Source organism: Lissotriton vulgaris, chromosome 7 (genome assembly GCF_964263255.1).
Source record: "Lissotriton vulgaris chromosome 7, aLisVul1.2, whole genome shotgun sequence".
In the NCBI taxonomy this organism is placed as follows: Eukaryota; Metazoa; Chordata; class Amphibia; order Caudata; family Salamandridae; genus Lissotriton; species Lissotriton vulgaris.
The window spans coordinates 1312849761-1312870210 of NC_141695.1; the positions used below are offsets into that span (position 1 = coordinate 1312849761).

General features: G+C 44.6%; 1 protein-coding gene across 8 annotated transcripts in view; it reads left to right on the top strand.

Annotated features, from left to right (window-relative positions):
* LOC147703579 (transmembrane protease serine 9-like) overlaps window positions 1-20450 on the top strand; it is a 913140-nt gene that overhangs the window by 142554 nt on the left and 750136 nt on the right. The gene's annotated exons all lie outside the window — the stretch shown is intronic.

A 20450-nucleotide genomic window follows, 5' to 3' on the forward strand; every position in this document is an offset into this window, starting at 1 on the left:
TATTTCTTTGCATCATTCCAAGTATGATTTGTACATGTGCTGCACCTAGGGCCTCAGACTCTGCTGAGTTCTGACCATTACCCAGGATCCTGGAATCTTGGAATGATTCACCTTCACTTCCGTTTTTTTTTTTTTTATTGCGGTTTTCATGGTGCACTGCACATAATCAAACAGTAATATCTTTCAGACAACTCCGAGCAGTAGGTCTTACAGTCCCTGTACAGCAACAGGTAGTCCAAGTAGAGTTGCCGTGGAAGCTTATATCAAACCAGCACTTAATACCAACATTGTCTGCATCAACCACACAAGCTTTTTAACTAGAAACCCCCCCTACCGGGTCCACCTGCCGAAAGGATCCTCTAACACCACGTTATTCAGGGGTGACCTCCCGTTCCTCCTCCCATCTGGGGAATGCCGTCCCCTCGTGGCTAACTGCGGATGACACTGTCTGTGTAGAATCTGGGGAGCTCCTCCCAATCTCCTGGATCATGAATCCCTATGCCTGAAATACCTCCGGGAGTTTAGCATCTCTCCTTGTGCTGTGTATATGGCCCTCCTCTGCTAATGTCCACTCTCTCAGATCAGCTTTCCAATTCGCTATCAACGGCCCAGCCTGTGTCAGCCAATGAATCGCTATCCGTCTTCTGGCGATTACTAGTCACGACATCAGGAACTTCCTGATAGTTTTACGTTTCGGGTCCCGGGGAATCAGTCCCAGGAGACTTGTACGCAACATCTGGGCAACCCTCCAACCCGTTATTCTACACAGGTCCTCTAGGATAGCTGTCCAGTAAATCTGTATGATTTGGCATGCCCAGACCATGTGTGGGAAATCTGCCGGGTCGTAATGGCATCTGGGGCACCGGGGATATCTTGAGTTATCGATAACATGGAGGCGTTTGGGTGAGAGGTAAGTCATGTGGACCATGTTATACTGTATCAGTTTGAATCTATTGGACACTGCTACTTTACGGACCCCTTCATGGATTTTCTCCCAGTCCCATGATGTGATCTCTTGGGGGATCACCTCCCGCTACCTATCCTCCAATGTGAGAGGTGTACATTGTCTGTCCTCCCGAAGTGCCCTGTACAGGTGAGTGACCAGTTTCGCCCGCCCGCCATCGCCTGCAGTGTGACTAAAGTGTGCGAATGGTCAGGGGCATCCGGGAATGTGGGCCATAGATGTCGTGCCGTTGCTGCTATCTTGGCATATTGCAAGAATTTCCCTGGACCCAGCTCAAAGGTGTCTACTGCTTCTTGGTACGTGTTGAACCGTTGGTCGGGTACAGGTCCGCTAACATGAGACAACCTCCCGCTCTTCATCTGTCGGTAGACATAACCCAGTCAATGTGCGCGAAAGGGGGCATCAACCAAAAGTCTGCTTCTGGGGCAAACGGTCGAACCCGCAGGAGCTGTTTAACCACTCTATCCCAGACAGCCACCAGTAGTCGGCCCAATGGAGGGCACCTGACCTGGCACCCCTTCGCAAGCCAAAGAAGCCCACCCAATTGCTGATTCCCGTATGTATCAGCCAGGAGTGAGCGTTCCCATGACGGGTCAGTATCAAGCCATGCCACTGCGTGCTGTAATTGGAACGAAAAATAATAAAGTTCAAGGTCCGGGATTTCCAGTCCTCTTCTGCCCCAAGTACGTTTCAGTACTTCCAGGCTCACCCGACATCTTTTACCAATCCACAATAATTGGACCAACAGAGCAGCCAGGTCCCGGAAGACCTGGTGTGGGATTTAAAAAGATGAGCCCTGCAGCCTGTAAAGGCAGCAAGGCAACACAACCATTTTAATAAGGGCGATCTTTCCCATCAGCGAGAGCCGGAGCGTGTTCCAAAAATCGATACTACCGCGGAGACCCCTAAGTATCCTCCCCATGTTGTGATGGTAAAAAACTTCCCTGTCCCTGCTGATCCAAATCCCTAAGTAACGCAATGCACCTAACTCCCAGGGGATCCCCACCTCCGGGAGTGGAGACCCACCCCTCTCAGCCTCCGACCCAATCGGGTGTAGTTGTGATTTGGTATCTAACATGTAGCCCCAAGACCCTGGCAAACCGCCCCAAGGCCGTTATCAGTAGCGGAAGCGAGTGGGTTGGCTCCCACAGGTACACCAAAGCGTCATCCGCATACAGTAATATTATATGTTCCGGGCCCCAATTTGAATTCCCTGCCCCAGGAGGGCCTTACGGAGGTGGCACGCCAATGACTCCATGGGCAGGGTGAACAGCAAGGGGGAGAGCGGACACACCTGTCGTGTCCCCCTTGCATTCGGTATTATGTCGTAGACGTAGCACCCCGTGTGGACCCTCGCAGCCGGTTGAGCATAGAGCAGTCTCACCCAATTTACAAACCCTGCACCGATCCCCATTTTCAGGAGGCCCTGCCACAGGTATTCCCATCGGAGCGAATTGAACGCCTGCTCGATGTCGAGAAACACCAGAGTACTCCGTTCCACTCTGCCCTCCAGCGACTGCATGACGTGTGCAAGACGGCTGATATTCCGCAACGTGTTCCTTCCCGGGATAAAACCGGACTGGTCGTCATGGACCAGCTGCCGAAGGTAGGGGAGTAATCTGTTGGCCAGGACTTGACTAATGATCTTGAGGTCGAAATTAAGCATCGAGATTGGTCTGTAAGAGACGGGAAGTAAGGGATCCTTCCCCGGCTTGGGGATAATCACTATCAGCACTTCGCGAATGGAGGCAGGTAAAATGCCGGACTCCCTGGCCTCATTAACCACGTCTAGGAGCCTAGGGGCCAGGACAACCCTAAACTCTTTATACAATTCGGATGCCATGCCATCCATTCCAGGGGATTTAGCTGTTCTCAGATGGGCAATCGCCGCCCCTATCTCCTCCCCCCTGAAAGGCGCCCCCAGAGATTCCTGACTATCCGTGTCAAAGCAAGGTAACTCCATCTCAATAAGGTAGGTCTCTAAATCCTGCGGGCCGACGGTGGGCTCGGGCTCTAAATATATATATTGTAGGTGGGTGGCGAAGGCTTTAGTAATTTCATGCTGAGTGTAAACCAGTCGGCCCCCCTCTGTCCGCAGGGTCAATATCGGGAGAGGTTGCATCTCAGCCTTTATCAGACGCGCCAGTAGGCACTTTGTCCCCCTCCGTGTACCAGCGACGTCTACTCAGGGTCCTATTGTACTTGTCCAACGATTCTCACAACTCCCCAATCCTCCGTCGCTGCTCTGTCCACTTGGCCTGGCCCTCCAGATCTATAGGGAGGTTCTTCTCTAGGGTCTGTAAACTATTTTCCTGGTGTCGCAGGTCCCGCTCTAATACCCTCTGTACCCCTGCCTCTGTGGACATACAGATCCCTCTCAGCACCACTTTCATTGCGTCCCACTCCACTGCCCTGGAGCTCGCAGTGTTCCAGTTCTGTTCAAAGTAACTGTCCAACCCTTTCACGGCCACCTCCTTGTATACCAGGTCCGTCAAAGTCTCAGTATTAAGTCTCCACAATGGTATTTTGGAATGCGGGCGGCGCAAAGAATAGGCCACCAACAGGGGGGAGTGATCAGACAGATATCTGGCAAAATACTGCATTTCTAGAACCCGTCTGGCCGCCCTTTCCTGTATGAAACAGTAGTCCAGTCTAATGTAGGTATTAGCCGCCGGGGTGAAGCAGGAGTACACCTGACTATCTGGGTTGCGGTGCCGCCAAATATCCAATAAGTGATAATTGCCAATCATTCGACGCATGGCTTCCCGCGATTTGGGTTTAGCATCCACCTTTGGGGGATATCTATCCCAGTTCCCATCCAAGGCGCAATTAAAATCCCCTGCGGCAATAAGTTCTACGTCCAGCGTCAAGTCCAATGTCCGCAAGACCCCCGTCAAGAATTCCCCGTCGTCGGTGTTTGGAGCATATACATTAACAAAACACCAGTGCCTCCCATCCAGCGTCCCTTCCACAACCACATACTTCCTGTCAGAGTCAGGACAGCACTTTATCATCTTACAAAGTGACTCCGGGTGCCACCCAAATAAGTGCCCCTCTAGTAAACCCTGAGTACGAGGTCGCAAAAAACTTGCCCTGCCACCTTCGCTGGACATACTTCAGGCAATCCCCCCAAAGATGGGTCTCCTGGAAAAATGGAATGCTAATCTTGTATCGCCTCAGGTACATTGCTATCCGGATCCGTTTGACCCTGTTATTGAGCCCCCTGACATTCCATGTTATGAGGTTATAGGCTTGTGGACCTTCCACCATAGGAATAGAAGTTTGGCCAGCCACAACAAGAGATGCAGGAGAAGAAGGAATCGTAATGGATAGCTTTGGGACCCTCTCCGCCGCCCCGAATTCTCCCATGACCTCTTCTGACCCGGTGTAGAACATTCCCCGGATAGAACAACAAAGAAAAAACATATAAAACTGTAACCCCCAACCTCTGGCGGAAGTACCTCATTCACTCAGCCCAACCCTGGCCTGAGAATTCAGGACTCCGCCCCATCTTCATCACCCCCCCCCCAAAGACCCCCGCAACAATGCAAACAACAAAAACAGGCTACAGCAAAAAAGAATCTCAGTCCCTGTTATACAACCAAACTGCCCGGCACTGCGCAACCCCGCTCGACCAACGGTCTAGCCGAGCCACCACAGCACACCACAGTCTGGACACCTAAACCATAGTGTGGCGGAACAACATCCCCCCCAAGCAGCTACATTCTGCCCCCACACAGTCCCCCAACACTTGCTCAATTATAGACCAAGAGATATCTTCGGGGTTGTGGTCACTTTCCAAGAAATGTGTTGTTAATTTTGTACTTGCTCTACGACATTTGATAGTACTTTTGTGCTCCCCTATTCTGGTTTTTATGGCCCTGCTGGTCATGCCTACGTACTCAAGAACGGTACAAAAGGGGGTGGTGATGGACGGAGCATCTGAATCAATCAAACACTCACACCCAGTCAAAAGATCTGGGTTTAATCCATCACCGTTCTTTAGCCCACTCTGCCACCCCAGTTCAGACATGGCTATATGCAAATCAGTCTGACCCTGTGCCTCATGGGAACAGTCCAGCCCGAACTGCCAAGCCATATCTTCCCTGGACCGGAAACAAGCTTCCGAGGACTGGTTTCTGGCATTCCAGCCGTCTTCAGCCCGGCTTGCTTAAATCCAGTGGCAAAGTGAGCAAGGGACTCACGTCTGAGCATACCCTGCCACACTTATGGCGGCCAAAAGCGGTACAAAAGGGGGTGGTGATGGACGGAGCATCTGAATCAATCAAACACTCATACCCAGTCAAAAGATCTGGGTTTAATCCATCACCGTTCTTTAGCCCACTCTGCCACCAACAATACTCAATTCTAATTAGATGTAATATGCCCAAAAGTCCTAAAACCTAGTAGCAAAAATCGGCTACTTGGTTTAGCTTCTGGGCTTGAGTGGGCCCTTAGTGAAGTGCAAAAAATGGTTGACCTATTGTAGTCCATGAGAATAGAAAAAAGAAAGAAAAGTACAATTTGTAATTACACATAAAAACTTTGCACATAGTTCTCATAATCCGCCTATTGCGTGAGTCACATTGTGGCATAGTACCCATTTAATAGTGGAACTTATTTACTCGTAATCAATCCGAAAGAAAAAAGGACCAGTGATATATTTTTCTCCATAATACTGGTGTAGTGGGTATATTAACCCTCCAAAATCTCAGACACACAATTGCACCAACCTCGGTATATTCCACACACACATTCAGCAGCAATCATATATGATGTGGGTTTTGATCGCAAGAGGAAAGTCTGTTTATAAGGTTCCATTTTAAAATAAAGAGACGTGATGTTATTAAAAAAGAAAACATTCAGTAGTCCGTTTTTTGGAAAAAACTGAAGAAAAACACGAGTTGTGCACACACTCATCAATAGATACATATAACATATACATACAGTTATTTCACATGTTGCGTGCCCCATGAGCCTGCATCTTAGGGTTTTTATCGGGCGGTATACTGTAAAGAAACAAGCTTGGTAAAGTCACTCGAGATGCTCGTTTTCGAGTGTGGCCCATTTGTAACGTCTGACCAAATTTTTTCAAGACCCATGATCAAGGTCTTACTTACGCCATATGTATCTATTGATGATACGTGATATGTTAATATGACCAATATGTGCCGTTTTGAACAAGCGCTTCTATGTAAATATGACCAATATGTGGCTTTTTGAATAACACTGACTATCGGTACCCACAAAATCCTCAGCCCTGTTATAACAATTGGGTCATGACCCCCCTTTGGAAAATAAACGTCAACAGCGTCCGGCCAGCAACGACACCACTGACAAGCCAAGGGATCCATTGATAAGCCTCCTTTATTACGATCATGTTTTTTTCAATTTGAATATGAGCTTACAACAGTGCTGATGCAAAATGTGGTTATCACATGCCCCTAGGTGAACACATTTTATTAGCGCCTGAAAAGGACCTGCATCGATGTCGAGTTTCACTCCCCCGAATAATTAGCATATGCATCTCTGATTTACGAGTATCCTGCTGTAAATATTACTATAGAACACACCTAATGCTCGTGAGATTATTTTAAAATAAATATGGAGCCAACATTGTCCATTTACAAAATCTGCAACAACGATAGTGAAAAGACTTTATGATTGCGTCTTTTTTCACCTCCTGTGCCACAACAAGCGGCCATTTTTGTTAGCGTACTAGTTTTCCTGCCGCGGATAGAGGTGGTGAGGATGACTCAGCGTTTGCCGCGCAGGTACAATCTGGGCATAAATAGATGGCCCCGGACAGCCCTCCCAGATCCCATGGAGCTGCTGAGGGGGAGGATTAAGGCTGATTATCGCTAGCGGTCACGTACGTAAGACCTTGATCATGGATCTTGAAAAAATATAGTCAGACGTTAGAAATGGGCCACACTCGAAAACGAGCATCTCGAGTGACTTCACCATGCTTGTTTCTTTACAGTATACCACCCGATAAAAACCCTAAGATGCAGGCTCATGGGGCACACAACATGTGAAATAACTGTATGCATATGCCATATGTATCTATTGATGAGTGTGTGCACAACTTGTGTTTTCTGCCGTTTTTTTCCAAAAAACGGACTACTGAATGTTTTCTTTTTTAATAACATCACGTCTCTTTATTTTAAAATGGAACCTTATAAACAGACTTTCCTCTTGCGATCAAAACCCACATCATATATGATTGCTGCTGAATGTGTGTGTGGAATGTACCGAGGTTGGTGCAATTGTGTGTGTGAGAATTTGGAGGGTTAATATACCCACTACACCAGTATTATGGAGAAAAATATATCACTGGTCCCTTTTTCTTCCGGATTGATTACGAGTAAATAAGTTCCACTATTAAATGGGTACTGTGCCATAATGTGACTCACGCAATAAGCGGATTATGAGAACTATGTGCAAAGTTTTTATGTGTAATTACAAATTGTACTTTTCTTTCCCTTTTCTATTCATAGGGACCACAATAGGTCAACCATTTTTTGCGCTTCACTAAGGGCCCACTCAAGCCCAGAAGCTAAACCAAGTAGCCGATTTTTGCTACTAGGTTTTAGGACTTTAGGCATATTACATCTAATTAGAATTGAGTATTGTTAGTAGGGACCAACAGAGGTCCTGAGGAGTAAGCAGGAGGGGACTGCTTACGAAACATGTCATGCCGACCAAGTAGATAGCGTATTTCGCCCTACTCAAAACCCCTTTTTTACTGTTCCCAGCCAGAGAAGTCATTAAATAAATTTTTTCTACTAGCCAGGGAATTTTTATTTTTTAATTTGTAATTACTTTTCACTTTTATAGGTCCCTACACCCCAATCACTATTCACTGTCCTCACACTACACATAGCCTACCGTCAAAAATTAAGTGTTCCCGCGTAGTTTGTTTGGTTGCAGCACGCCCCGCCCCGTAGAGGGACGGGAAGACCCATATGATGAAGCATGACACTAAGGGATTCTTAGTGTGTGAGGGGTATTTTAAGAGCCTTTCTCACCACCTATAGATATTAGATCTTGAAAAAAACAATAAAATATTCACTCCTTTCACATTGATAGAATCTCATTGGTTATGTATATCATTTAGGAGGGTGATTCTATCACCACTGCCTCTCTACTTACTCGATTGTTTTCTTGGACCTAAACCTCACACCCAGGGTGGTAGGAGAGAGATGAGGTTTTGTGTAGACTACAGGGTTCTCAATGCAGTCACTAGGACTGATGCCAATCCCAAGAGCAGATGAGCTTATAGACAGGTTGGTCTCAGCCAAATTTTTTAGCACATTCGATCTTACAGCTGGCTCCTGGCAGATCAGTTTAGCTGATGATGCAAAGACAAAGACAGCATTTTCTACTCCTAGTGGGCACTATCAATTTGTGGTTTGCCCTTTGGTTTGAAAAATGCACCTGACACTTTTCAAAGGTTGGTGAATAAAGTTCTATCAGGCCTGGAAGACTATAGTGTAGCATATCTAGATGATATTGCTGTCTTTAGCACCACCTGGGAGGATCACCTGGCCCACCTGAGAAATGGTTTGGAGGCCCTGCTGAAAGCAGGCCTAAGTATCAAAGATACTAAGTGCCAGATAGGGCAGAGTCAGGTTGTGTACCTGGGCCACCTTGTAAGTGGAGGCCAGGTTCAACCAATGCAGAGCAAAATCCAAACCATCACGGACTGGGTTGCTCCAACTACCCAGACTTATGCCAGGCCTGACTGGGCAATGCAGAAGATTTGTCAAGGGGTATGGATGCATTCTGACACCGCTGAATGACTAAACTTAAAGAGAATGCCAAAGAAAGTTCAGTCGACAGTTAGCTGTCAAAAGGCATTTGATGACCTGAAGCAGGCCATGTGCACTGCACCAATTCTGCAAAGTCCTAACTACACCAAAGAATTAGTTGTCCAAACAGATGCATCTGAGTTGGGGGTAGGGGCTGTGCTGTCACAATTGAATGATGAAGGTCAGGACCAGCCAGTAGCTTTTATTAGCAGAAGGCTGACCACTAGAGAGAAACGTTGGTCAGCTATTGAGAGGGAGGCCTTTGCTGTGGTTTGGGCTCTGAAGAAGCTGAGGCCATACTTGTTTGGCACTCACTTCACTGTTCAGACTGACCAAAAGCCCCTCTTATGGCTAAAACAGATGAAGGGTGAAAACCCCAAACTTTTGAGGTGGTCCATGTTCCTACAGGGAATGGACTATTCAATAGAACATAGACCTGGGAGTAACCATGCCAATGCAGATGGACTCTCCAGATATTTCCACTTAGAACATGAAGACTCAACTGGTCATGGTTAGTTGCATGTCCCTGCATTGGAAGGGGGGGGGGTGTAGGAGAGTAGGATCTACTTACTATGGTTACTCCCACTTTTTGCAGGTGTTTCACAGTTTTTCGACATTAGTCTGGCTGGGGGCCTGCTATCTAGGACCCCAGCCTAGCTGCTTCCTCTCTAAAATGATTGCATGTACTTTAGGTACACTCCAGTTTGGTTACTGGGGTACACTTGTGAGACCCTAGTATATGGTACCTTAGGTACAAAGGGCATAAGAACCCCAGAGGCCTAACAGGGGCTATAGCATGTTTTATGCCACCCCTGGGAAACCTTCCAAAATGAGATCACAGGACTGGTACTGCAGGCTGGGTAAGGTGGTGCATGCACCCCTTACTAAGACATAGGTTACCTGTATCTACCTTTAATCACTGACACATATAACCCTTTCAGTCACTCCTATGGCAGGCTTTATCAAGCCTGAAGGAAGAGTTCTTTGTTTTGTGTGAGAGGGTGCCCATGCATGAGCTGGGCCCTTCTGCAGCATCCGGAGCATATTCTCTAAGGCTATTCTGTGATGCTGCCAGACCATATACACTTAAATGCATAATAACCTCGCGGTAAATGCTATCTTTGGATTGGCTGCATGGAAACATGTTGTGTTTGGTGTCAAACCCTTTGGAATCCTTCCCCCCACCAGTCCTGGTGGTGGGGGTAGAATTCCACCCTTCTAGAGGGAGAGACATGTAGACACTGGTCTGCATGGTAATAGTTTAAACGAGCCCCAACATCACAAAATGGATGCTGCAGCCACGGACACGTGTCTGACTTCCTTCTGCTGGACGAAACTCCAGCAGGGGAATCCTGGACAATGAGTTTCCTGTCATAGGGAGGTGTAACCACATCCCAGACAGGCTTTTGTGTATTGGGGCAGGGTGGGGGTTCTCTAAGAGTGCCATAAAGTCTGCACTGGGGGCACATTTGGTGAAACTGTGCATAGTCCACTTCAGAACGGTGGCAGGGACACTCAGCCCCTGCTCTGGTGCAAAACTGGACAAAGGAAATGAGTGTAACCGCCCCTCTTTCCAGAATCTCCCGTAGGTGGATCCCCAGAGTATGTCCAACCCCTTTTCCTAGTATAAGTAAGGGACCCCTATCAACAGGACTTTAGATTACACCTGGATGAAACTCTGATATAGAATCCTGGAACTTCCATGCTCTACTAAAGACTAGAGGACAAAAGAATCTCCCTTGTGGTCAAGGAGTGACTCCCCTGCTCAAGCAGGCACCAGCTAAGCGATTGTCGGTCTGGATCTTTGAAGCTCCCATCGGACTCCGAAGTACCTGAAGCCCAAGAAGTAGATTTCCAGACTTCCCAAAGGGCGACCCGAGTCCCCAGCAAAGCTGAGACAAGCAGCCCTAATGAGTGACGTGGAACTGGAACCCTGGACACCATGCACATTTGCTAAGTGCATTAACTTCTCGATATTTCCTTAAGTTGTGCTTTAGGTTACTTGTAGCTCAATCCCCAAGCATTATCTACACCAAAGATTATTGGCCTACAATCCACGAGTGTTCCATGAGCCCCCTTCTTATATTTCTGCTTGAGGCCCATTCGCGACCGCTGGTCCGTTGACTGGTGGTACCCCTCAAAGGTAACTCTACTTTTCCTTGGGCTTCCATGGTTGCGCCAGATGTGCCCTAACTCTCCACCTCATGGGGAGTCCCTCAGACTTTGCTGGTCTGCAACGAAGCATTTCTTTGATTCCTACATGGGTTGCTGTTGCCAAGGCTTTTTGGATCTAATCCGGAAACTGATACTGCAGCACTCAACATCCTTTTTGGGACAGCTCAAATCCATATCCTGGTTGTCATCAATGCCTCCTGGTCCTTGTGAGTCAAGCTTTACCTTCTTTACCTGAAATCACCCGACATCGGTGGGCATTCGACTATCGTGCCCCAGGTCACTGCCAAGTGACCCAGACTCTTTCCCCTCTACTTTCAGGTTCTTCTCACCTTTGATCTAGTCTTGAATCATACCGGACACTTTCCACTTGGATGCCAGCAGCACTTTGCAGCAGATTGCCATTGAAAACGACGACAAAACCCGACACCAAAAGACATGCACCCGGCTTCCCTGGGAGAGGTACCTTGAGTACTCCAGTACTCCTGTGGGTGTTGGCTCTAGAACCCCTAGTTCTAAAGGGGTTTGCTCCAAGTCCTCTTCTAAGTATTTAAAATTCCAACCAAGACTTTCCCCACAGAAGTTAATGGTGATTTGCAGCTGTGATCACAAACTGCACGCGTCCCCCGTGAGTCCCCTGTGTCACTAACTTGGGTTGTTCCTGGTGGCCCCAGTGGTTCTACAAGCTCTAGGCCTTTTATCTATGCAAGTCGTGGTTCTTATACGCCATTCTTAATATATGGTTTGGTACACCCCTAGGGCTCAATGTTTATTGTGCTCTTTTACTGTGTGATATTAAGTTTACTGAATTTACTTTTGCCTCTAGACTCATAAAGGGACTAGAGGGATGTATTTAGAATAAATAAATATATTTTATATATACATACCTTGTGTGGTTCTATTTTCATTTGGTCATTCACAAGATTATAGACTGGTAAAACAAGCCGCTTTACATCCCTCCTAGACTTAGCCTGAAGGCTGCTCTCCACAGCTACCACTAGGATAGCTTTCTATAAAAGTTGTCTTTAACCTACCATCAATAAGGGTCATTTGGACTGGTGCTAAGTGCCCACTAGAATAGTGGACAGCATATGCCAGGCCGGCTCCGGTTATTAACAGCCTTCTTACGCGTTTCAGAGCTCTTGGGCTCCTTCGTCAGAGGTGACTGCTGATGAAACTGCACTGCGTAAGGAGGCTGTTAATCACCGGAGCTGAATCGCCGATCTATCATTAAATGCTTTGTTTAGTACTCAGCTGTTTGAGGTGTCCTTGCTTCAGGGCATCTTTTGGTGAAATTTGAACATGGCAGCCCGGCCGTGAAGGACGCCACACCCCAGTGAAGAGGGTCTAAGAGGCTTTGAATTTTTGAAACCTTCAGCACAGCAGAGTATTTGAAATAATGATCGAGGATGGCAGTCCGGGACCCACTGGGGCTGGAATACTTTTTAATATAAGACAGTGACACGAACTGAACCCACTAAGGTAACAAAGTTGCTTGTAGAAAAGTACAGGTACCAGCATGCCATAGCAAACCGGAACTCACTTGAGAGGCAGATCGGTCAGCATATAAAATGTGCATGCAAGATGGTGCCGGGAAGCAGTGTAGTTTCATCAGCAGTCACCTGTGACAAAGGAGCCCAAGAGCTCTGAAACGTGTAAGAAGCCTGTTAATGAAGGGAGCTGAATCACCGATCTATCATTAAAGGCATTGTTTAGCACACAGCTGTTGGAGGCGTCCTTGCTACAGGTCATCTTTTGGTGAAATTTGAACACGGCAGCCCGGCCGTGAAGGATGCCACACCCCAGTGAAGGGGGTCTAAAACACTTTGAATTTTTGAAATCTTCAGCAGAGTATTTGAAATAATGATCGAGGATGCCAGTCCGGGGCCCACTGGGGCTGGAATACTTTGAATATGACACTGACACAAACTGAACCCACTGAGGTAACAAAGTTGCTAGTAGGAAACTACAGGTACCAGCATGCCATAGCAAACCGGAACTCACTTGAGAGGCCGATCGGGCCACATATAAAATGTGCATGCAAGATGGTGCCGGGAAGCAGTGTAGTTTCATCAGCAGTCACCTGTGACAAAGGAGCCCAAGAGCTCTAAAATGCGTAAGAAGGCTGTTAATCACGGGAGCTGAATCACCGATCTATTATTAAAGGCTTTGTTTAGCACTCAGCTGTTGAAGGCATCCTTGCTTCAGGGCATCTTTTGGTGAAATATATATATATAAGGGGGACTGGGGAGAACTTTGTTACCTGCTTCTAGACTACAGTGGCTGTGGAGCGCTGATCAACTCAAGTTGGAGACATCACCTGGTGTTCAGTGGGTCCCTTCACTGTATGGGTCCCTGCGGCGAACTACATTGTCCAGCATGCAGTGGAGGAGCAGGCACAGCACAAGGAGCATATCAGCTGGGGCAGGGGAGGGGCGTGATCACATGACTGGGAGTGGTCACTGCTGATATAACATTTTTAGTGTACAAGGGAACCCAAGGAAGCAGTATGCTAGGGACCTTAGGGTAGATATATCTATAAACAGGACAGTGGTCCCTAGACAAAGGAAGGTTATCAAGTAAATAAATATAGGCTAGATAGACACTATATTCTTTGTCTAGCCAGACAGATTTACTTTTAGTAAGCAATTTTCAGAAATTTAAAAAGTGTTAACTGCAGGACACCAGCCGATGTCAACTGACACACTAAGGAAAAAGACAGACAAGGTAACTCAACAGTCTGTGTAGTTAATTCACAGTCAGACGATAGTACATACACACTATTGCTGGCATCAATTAATACATTTCATCTGCATATAGTGTGACACAGTTAAAGACTTTTCGAACCTGTGGGTTAATACAGGTTCATCCTCAGGACATTAAATATATGCCTTCTACTTTTGAAAAGTTGTAAAAAAGTCAAAATTAACTTTCTCAACCCCTACTTGGGACAATAATTGCCAAACCATATAACAGACAAGAGATTTAGAAGGGAGAGAAAAAGACAAACAATTTCCATAGATTAGGGCATTTTTAAGAAAAACTGTACATACACATAAAAAATAGCCTCTTAAGTGTTGCAACGGTTATCCCCGTTAGAAACAAACCCATACAAGTGTAATTGAGGATTCATAAGCATTTAATAAACTGTAGCATAACTCTTTCGTGCAGACCTCTATCGTCGTGAGTAGGAGGATACATAGACATTGATAATCCATAGCGTAACCCTTATGTGCAGACCTCTAATGTCGTGAGTGTGGCCCATTTTAAGCGACTGACGATTATTGTGCACGTTACAATAATAGTTGCGCAAGGTGTTTTAGGGAGGTCACAAGGGAGTATAGCTATGGATCAAGTGCATCAAGTAAAGGATGTTTAAGAGCCTGTCACCTCATCTCATCACAAACGAGAGGGGATTAATTATACCTACAAGGATGGCGCAGATGTCACTAGCCTGAGTGTTTAGGAACTACCTGAATCGGAAAGTGAATAATTTAAAATCATGGGCAAAGGGAATGAACCATTCACTAGCTGATATTTAAATTAAACCAGCTTACCAATTAGGCAACAATACAGCCTCCATAGTGGGAAGATTGGCTGTAAAGAAAAACGCTATATTACTCCTCCACAACACGCGGTAATTAATGGGAGAAAGTCATATAGAGAACTATTCAGGAACCTGAACTGTGTGCTCTTACCTGGATACAACAAGGACGGGCAGACAATGCGATCCACGTCTAAGGGTGGAATCGCCCTACAGGGACAATTACCCAAAACCAGGAAGTAGCTCCCGTGCGGTCATGTGGTCCGAATTAGACCAATCATAGACCACCACGGAGCAACCATCTTGGAACAGTCAGGAAGTGTGTACCTCAGTCTTGTGAGCCAATGCCACCAATCGCGTACAAGTTTAAGCGGGCATTATTAGGTAGCTGGAAAACAATAATCGGCATCATTTGTTCGAATCTATAGCAATAACATGCCCTGAATGTGAGGGCCGAATTATCATAATTTACAAAAACACTGTGTAGATAGACAATATTATTATTTACAAGGGCTAGTGAAACCGCACTCGCAGTTGACTGTACGGAGAGTAACCATGACAACAACATGGGCTATAGATTTGAACAAATGATGCTGCGTTCTAATCTAGGACCCTGATCAATACTGTGACCTTATGCCCCTATACGGCTATAATCCCTTTGTACCCCTATATTGGCATAACCGATCAAATGCAATATTCAGAAACTCGTCTCTGGCCTCACACGATCAGAGCCACATTTCAGAATCACTTCCTCTGCAGCTTCCTTTGCAGCTCATTAGTGCAAATGACACATCAGAAGCCACTATCTAAGATTCCTAGATTACACTCCGAGTTCTTCAACACGATAAAGACTCAGCAACCTGGGAAAGCCCCGCTTGCTATGTTTTGATTAGTAATAGAACTCTAATGAGCACTAAGAGACGATCACTTCCTAGTGACATCTTTATTGACGTCTTATGTCCAAAAACTTACGTCAAACCAGGCACCTTTCAGGTATAAATATTACAAACGTTGCCTTAAGCAAACGCTGCCTCGATACTATCGCTGCCTCGCTGATACTGAAGCTACCGCTGCCTCAACGGCATCAGCGAACGATGGTGTGGTGAACATAGGAGCAGAACAGCTGTCCCCTTCAGAGCCCAGCAGATGCAAGCTGCCCGCGGACGCTGCCCCTCCTCTTCCTCGACGCGCTGAGAGAGACGCTGTCTTTTCTACTGCCGAGAAATCCAGCTCCGGCGTTTCCAGCCTACTCTTGCGAGTGACTGGGATATCGAGTCCCTGGAAGGAGATACCAGACCTCCAACATTCTATTTCAGAGGTATGGTGTTGACTAAACCCTTAGAGAGAATTCTTGAAGCAAACCTTGGCAAAACCAACTTAACTAAAACTGCTACTTACTTACTCCCTCCCAAGTATTAGGCTTAGGTCAGGTACACTGGGGTAGGCGTAGTTAGAAGCACCAGTTGAGTACGTTAGCCTAATGTATTTATGAATGTATATATGTTTTATTCATTTTAAACCATTGTATGGCTAAGAAACCATATCAATGCTTTTACTGTATTATTTCGCAATCCTCATTTTACTGTACGCACTTTTTATAATAACTAGTCTTGCAATTGTGGCAATTCATTTCTCTTGTACGAGAAGAAAGACTATTCAATGAATAATACCTTTTTATTGAAAACGCCCGTCTCTCTATTCTCTGCATATTGGTGAAAGTAATCTGCACAAAACTGACTGAGTAAAATAACTGTCTATTGTTTCACACGACTCTAGAGATTGACTCTTATTCTAAGGAGCAAAGTTGTCATGTTTATGCGGTTGTTGGAAAACTGAATCCCTTCTTGTCTGTACCAGGGAAGCTGATCACTTCCTATTCAGTCAAGAAAGTTTCCAGTGACCTCTGAGCTAGTTGGTAACACACCCAATTAAGTTTAGCATATTCAGTGGAGACCTGGAAGATCCGCACTTCTACGTCCATACTACTGTTTATGTTAATCCAATGCGCAGGGCCTATTGGTAAAATAGGAACTACACTACAGATTGGCTGTAAAGAAAAACGCTATATTACTCCTCCACAACACGCGGTAATTAATGGGAGAAAGTCATATAGAGAACTATTCAGGAACCTGAATTGTGTGCTCTTACCTGGATACAACAAGGACGGGCAGACAATGCGATCCGCGTCTAAGGGTGGAATCGCCCTACAGGGACAATTACGCAAAACCAGGAAGTAGCTCTCGCGCGGTCATGTGGTCCGAATTAGACCAATTATAGACCACCACGGAGCAACCATCTTGGAACAGTCAGGAAGTGTCTACCTCAGTCATGCGAGCCAATGCCACCAATCGCGTACAAGTTTAAGCGGGCCATATTAGGTAGCTCGAAAACAATAATCGGCATCATTTGTTCGAATCTATAGCAATAACATGCCCTGAATGTGAGGGCCGAATTATAATAATTTACAAAAACACTGTGTAGATAGACAATATTATTATTTACAAGGGCTAGTGAAACCGCACTTGCAGTTGACTGTACGGAGAGTAACCATGACAACAACATGGGCTATAGATTCGAACAAATGATGCCGATTATTGTTTTCGAGCTACCTAATATGGCCCGGGGATAACCGTTGCAACACTTAAGAGGCTATATTTTATGTGTATGTACAGTTTTTCTTAAAAATGCCCTAATCTATGGAAATTGTTTGTCTTTTTCTCTCCCTTCTAAATCTCTTATCTGTTATATGGTTTGGCAATTATTGTCCCAAGTAGGGGTTGAGAAAGTTAATTTTGACTTTTTTACAACTTTTCAAAAGAAGAAGGCATATATTTAATGACCTGAGGATGAACCTGTATTAACCCATAGGTTTGAAACGTCGTCGACTGTGTCACGCTATATGCAGATGAAATGTATTAATTGATGCCAGCAATAGTGTGTATGTACTATCGTCTGACTGTGAATTAACTACACAGACTGTTGAGTTGCCTTGTCTGTCTTTTTCCTTAGTGTGTCAGTTGACATCGGCTGGTGTCCTGCTGTTAACACTTTTTAAATTTCTGAAAATTGCTTACTAAAAATAAATCTGTCCCGCTGGACAAAGAATATAGTGTCTATCTAGCCTATATTTATTTACCTGATAACCTTCCTTTGTCTAGGGACAGCTGATATAACATCAAAGCAAAGAACCCCTCACAAGGAAACAACTGAAACGGGAACTGAGGAATCCATTTGAAGGATGAAACGCATCTGCCAAGCGTTTTTGAGACCCCCTTTTTATGCTTGTGCATTTTAATAAAGCCGCTTTTCCAGTCACCCGGGGCATGGTCACACTCTTTTCCGACTTGTTGGGAGAGAGACTGGTGTATATATACAGTCGCCAGTAGGTAGATATAGTTAGGATTTTTTTCAATGCAAAATCTCAACATTCTATTGGGAATAACTTTGGCGCCGGTTGAGGAATCTGCCTGAAAATATCCTCAAATGTGCCTCCGGTCCTTTCCTAAAAGTTTGGGGGGGATTCTGCAAGCGGGGGCTGAGATAAAAGGTGGGGTCCCAAAACGTGTTTCCCCATGTTAATTTCCATAGGGCGGTCGACCTCACTTTTAACCCGAACGGCTGGATGGATTTCCACCAAACTTGGAAAAATTGTAGGGACTAGTAGCCCGATGTGCCTTTGCTATGTCTCAAGATATATACTCCAGTGGTTTTTACGAAAATTAACTTAGAAAAAATATATATTTGGCTACATTGGGCTATATATATGTTAGAGCCCAAATGTAGCCCAATATAGCCCAATGTAGCCCAATGTAGCCCAACGATGGCCACCAGAGACAAAAAAAACAAATGTAGCCCAAATATCAGCCAGATGTAGCCCAACTATAGCCCAATGACAGAATGTCCCAGAGTGTTCTAAAGAACAACTAGAACGCTAACAGTCTTACTTATGACAAAAGTATGGCACACCTGGTGAGTAGCTACATGAGTGTGTATATGGGTTATTAGTTGTTTTTTGGAGTATCAGTATCAGTGTCTGTATGGTTCGGTGGGGTTTATTACTTAGAGCACAGATGCATGAATGAGTGACTCACTATTTGTATGTATTTTGAAGACAGCATGTGTGCAAGACTGTATGGGTGGATGATTGTGTGTATGGGTGGGTTAGTGAGTATGTGTTTTTATAATTGATTGTTTAGGAGAGTAAATATGTTTCCGTTTCTGTAGAAGTATGTGTAGTGGTGTGTATATAGCAGTATAATCAAGTAAATGGTTTTTTGATAGTTTATTTGCATGTGTGAATTTGTGTGTGAGTAACTATATGGATGAGTATTAGTATGTAACAGGATGTATAGGTGTATGAGTACATATGATGAGTAAGTACATGCATGAGTGACTATATAGAACTGTTGGTGAATGAGTGGATGTGTATGTAGATGTTGGAATTACCTAATAAGTTGTTGTAATTGGTATTGTTTTCTCTTTTTTTAAGAAAATTTTATTTTCTATTTTTGAATGTGTGTGTCAAAGGTTATTTTATGCTGATAGGAGGTCTGCCACTTTGTCACAAGGATGTTGTCATCAGTGATGTCATTTGAGATGTCATCAGTGATGTCATGAGTGATGTTACTGACCATGTCATGAGTGATGTAATATGTGACGTCATCAGCAGTGCATTGCACGCGCAAGTTATAGTGAGTCCAACTAACTATAACGTGGGAATTTCAATGGTTTTATGCGAGTAAAATTTACACCCAACTATAACTGGTGTGAAACCTATAGTTTTTTCAGTGAATATATATATATATATTGCTTTTCGAAGTCACCATTAGGCACGGCTAAAGCCCAAACCGCTGAACGGAATTACACCAAATTTGGGGAAACGGTAGGGTTTGGTATGCAGATCATGCTTTTGGTTCAATGGTGTAAATCCCTCCAGTAGTTCCTGAGAAAATCAAAAGAAAAAAAATATATATATCTGGGTTGAGCCTAACCACAAATTTTATCGTGAGATCTGATTGGCTGTCAGCACTTCCTCCAAGAAGTGTTGGCAGCCATCTTGGGACCAATATACATGATAGCACCTCATTGAAAAGCATTGCAGTTAATAGAAGGTTTTAGGACTTTAGTTACATTATAAATCATTTGTTGATGGTACCATACTAATTTTAGGAATTGTGGTGTGTTCTAAGGTGATTTTACCATGTGAAAAAGCCTTCTGCTGGGATATCATGAATCATGTTTGAAAGAAAACTATTATCTCATACTTTTCCCACAGTGGTTTGGAAGGGGATCTATAAGCTAAACTGAAAGCATATTTTCTGTAAATTCACATTATCTTTCTCAGTCATGTGAGAATGTAGTCTGACATTCTCAGTAAAACATGTATATCTGTTGTAAAAGCTTTTATTCGACACATTGTCATAAAGCCAACACACACATATAATACATACAACATAATCATCATAAAAATTTGTTTAAAATTGATAAGACATTGACAAACATTCATAATGTGCAAGGTGCAATAAGTGCAAAATGCAGTAAGTGCAGGTCCAGGACCATCATTACAAAAATTGTAAGGTGATTCGTTGCTCGTATGGTAATAGAAAATCTACAATCCGGCTATCTTACATGACCAAATATTAAAAACAATTGAATACAGTTATAAATATTTAAAAATGCCAGCAATAAAAACAGTTTTATCCTACATTAGCATTTCAAGTTTCTTTCTAGTTAAACAAACACCATGGAGATACCTACTCAAACCAAATGTTATTAACTTAATGGTTGAGGATCTAAGTATACGCTCTGCCTCTTTGTATGATCGTGTGCCCAAGTTTTTACAAAGGAGTATGATCCATTTCTTTCGCAATAATACATGACGGGCAGAAAAAAAGGATATGTGCCTCATCTTCTTTATGTTTTAGATCACATAATTTACATAATTTACAATTTGGAT